The sequence below is a fragment of the Procambarus clarkii genome, chromosome 42 (assembly GCF_040958095.1).
Source record: "Procambarus clarkii isolate CNS0578487 chromosome 42, FALCON_Pclarkii_2.0, whole genome shotgun sequence".
In the NCBI taxonomy this organism is placed as follows: domain Eukaryota; kingdom Metazoa; phylum Arthropoda; class Malacostraca; order Decapoda; family Cambaridae; genus Procambarus; species Procambarus clarkii.
In genome coordinates this window covers 32,870,556-32,874,426 of record NC_091191.1, presented here as the reverse complement: position 1 = coordinate 32,874,426, position 3,871 = coordinate 32,870,556, and positions in this window count along the sequence as shown.

Sequence of the window (3,871 nt, the reverse complement as noted above, 5' to 3'; positions counted from 1 at the left end):
GTATTACTAAGATTCCATGTATCACTGAGGGTGCCAAGTATTACTGAGGGTACCACGAATTACTGAGGGTGCCACGTATTACTGAGGGTTCCACGAATTACTGAGGGTGCCACGTATTACTGATGTTGCCATGTATTACTGAGCGTGCCAAGTATTACTGAGGGTGCCACGTATTACTGAGGGTGCCACGTATTACTGAGGGTGCCACGTATTACTGAGGGTGCCATGTATTACTGAGCGTGCCAAGTATTACTGAGGGTGCCACGAATTACTGAGGGTGCCACGTATTACTGAGCGTGACAAGTATTACTGAGGGTGCCACGAATTACTGAGGGTGCCACGTATTACTGAGCGTGCCAAGTATTACTGAGGGTGCCATGTATTACTGAGGGTGCCATGTATCACTGAGGGCGCCACGTATTACTGAGCGTGCCAAGTATTACTGAGCGTGCCACGTATTACTGAGGGTGCCACGTATTACTGAGGGTGCCATGTATTACTGTGGGTGCCACGAATTACTGAGGGTTCCACGTATTACTGAGGGTGCCATGTACTACTGAGAGTGCCATGTATTACTGAGGGTGCCACGTATTACTGAGGGTGCCATGTATCACTGAGGGTGCCACGTATTACTGAGGGTGCCACGTATTCCTGAGAGTGCCATGTATTACTGTAGGTACCATGTGTTTCTGAGGGTGCCATGTATTACGGAGGGTGCCACGTATTACTGATAGGGCCAAGTATAACTGAGGGTGCCACGTATTACTGAGGGTGCCACGTATTACTGAGGGTGCCACGTATTCCTGAGGGTACCATGTATTACGGAGAGTGCCAAGTATCACTGAGAATGTCACGTATTACTGAGGGTGCCATGTATTACTAAGGGTGCCACGTATTACTGAGGGTGCCACGTATTTCTGAGGGTGCCACGTATTACTGAGGGTGCCACGTATTACTGAAGTTGTCACGTATTACTGAGGGTGCCATGTATTACGGTGGGTGCCACGTATTACTGAGGGTGCCATGTATTACTGAGGGTGCCACGTATTACTGAGGGTGCCATGTATTACTGAGGATACCATGTATCACTGAGGGTGCCATGTATTACTGAGGGTGCCATGTATTACTGAGGATGTCATGTATTACTGAGGATGCAATGAGGGTGCCATGTATTACTGAGGGTGCCACGTATTGCTGTGGGTGCCACGTATTTCTGAGGGTGCCACGTATTACTGTGGGTGCCACGTATTACTGAGGGTGCCATGTATTACTGAGGGTGCCAAGTATCCCTGAGGGTGCGAAGTATTACTGAGGGTGCCACGTATTACTGAGGGTGTCAAGTATTACTGAGGGTGCCACGTATTACTGAGGGTGCCACCTATTACTGAAGGTGCCATGTATTACTGAAGGTGCCATGTATTACTGAGGATACCATGTATCTCTGAGGGTGCCATGTATTACTGAGGGTGCCATGTATTACTGAGCGTGCCAAGTATTACTGAGCGTGCCACGTATTACTGAGGGTTCCACGAATTACTGAGGGTGCCACGTATTACTGATGTTGCCATGTATTACTGAGCGTGCCAAGTATTACTGAGGGTGCCACGTATTACTGAGGGTGCCACGTATTACTGAGGGTGCCATGTATTACTGAGCGTGCCAAGTATTACTGAGGGTGCCACGAATTACTGAGGGTGCCACGTATTACTGAGCGTGCCAAGTATTACTGAGGGTGCCACGAATTACTGAGGGTGCCACGTATTACTGAGCGTGCCAAGTATTACTGAGGGTGCCATGTATTACTGAGGGTGCCATGTATCACTGAGGGCGCCACGTATTACTGAGCGTGCCAAGTATTACTGAGCGTGCCACGTATTACTGAGGGTGCCACGTATTACTGAGGGTGCCATGTATTACTGAGGGTGCCACGAAGTACTGAGGGTTCCACGTATTACTGAGGGTGCCATGTACTACTGAGAGTGCCATGTATTACTGAGGGTGCCACGTATTACTGAGGGTGCCATGTATTACTGAGGGTGCCACGTATTACTGAGGGTGCCTCGTATTACTGAGGGAGCCACGAATTACTGAGGGTTCCACGTATTACTGAGGGTGCCACGTATTACTGAGGGTGCCATGTATGGCTGAGGGTGCCATGTATTACTGAGCGTGCCAAGTATTACTGAGGGTGCCATGTATTACTGAGGGTGCCACGTATTACTGAGGGTGCCACGTATTACTGAGGGTGCCACGAATTACTGAGCGTGCCAAGTATTACTGAGGGTGCCACGTATTACTGAGGGTGCCATGTATCACTGAGGGTGTCATGTATTACTGAGCGTGCCAAGTATTAATGAGGGTGCCATGTGTTACTGAGGGTGCCACGTATTACTGAGGGTGCCACGTATTACTGAGGGTGCCACGAATTACTGAGGGTTCCACGTATTACTGAGGGTTCCACGAATTACTGAGAGTGCCACGTATTACTGAGGGTGCCACGTATTACTGAGCGTACCAAGTATTACTGAGGGTGCCATGTATTACTGAGGGTGCCACGTATTACTGAGGGTGCCATGTATCTCTGAGGGCGCCACGTATTACTGAGCGTGCCAAGTATTACTGAGGGTGCCATGTATCACTGAGGGCGCCACGTATTACTGAGCGTGCCATGTATTACTGAGGATGACACGTATTTCTGAGGATGCCACGTATTACCGAGGGTGCCACGTATTACTGAAGTAGCCACGTATTACTGAGGGTGCCATGTATTACTGTGGGTGCCACGTATTACTGATGGTGCCACGTATTATTGATTGTGCCACGTATTACTGAGGAAGCCATGTATCACTGAGGGTGGCACGTATTACTGAGGGTGCTATGTATTACTGTGGGTGCCACGTATTACTGAGGGTGCCAAGTATTACTGAGGGTGCCACGTATTACTGAGGGTGCCATGTATCATTGAAGGTGTCACGTATTGCTGAGGGTGCCACGTATTACTGAGGGAGACACGTATTACTTAGGGTGCCACGTATTTCTGAGGTGGCCATATAATAATGAGGGTGTTATGTATTACTGAGGGTGCCACGTATTACTGAGGGTGCCATGTATTACTGAGGGTGCCACCTATTACTGAGGTGGCCACGTATTACTGAGGGAGACACGTATTACTTAGGGTGCCACGTATTACTGAGAGTGCAACGTATTACTGAGGGTGCCAGGTATTACCGAGTGGGCCACTAACGGACCACCACTAACCCAGCCAACCAGCAGCCTGACCCCCACCAGCCGGCCGTCACAACCGCAGCAGCAGCAACACTGTTCCCAATTTACCGCCTAAAGGCAGGCGGTGCGTCGGAACTCCCCACACAACTTGCGGAACTGTGTTCGGATACGTCCAGGACTCAAACATGTTATTTATTAGCTCTTCCTCGCTGGGCCTCACGATGAAGGAGGACGAGAAGCAGGAGGATAGGAAAAAAACGGAATCAATAGAGAATAATAAAGGTTGTTCCTCACGGTAAATCTTCTTAGCGTTGCTTTCAAGAATAATTTTTAAGAATTAGTAGCCAGAAAGCTTATGCGGCTGGGCCTCCCTGGCTCGTGCGTCCCCGCCATCCTGTCTTTGCGCCTTCGTCTCCCTGGAATGAGGAGAACGATGCCAGGCGCTCTTTGGCGAGGCGCCTCTGTTTATATTTTTGTCTCTCATGTGATCACACCTTGAAGACTGGAGGGATCAGAGAGAGAGAGAGAGAGAGGGGGGAGAGAGAGAGAGAGAGAGAGAGAGAGAGAGAGAGAGAGAGAGAGAGAGAGAGAGAGAGAGAGAGAGAGAGAGAGAGAGAGAGAGAGAGAGAGAGAGAGAGAGAGAGAG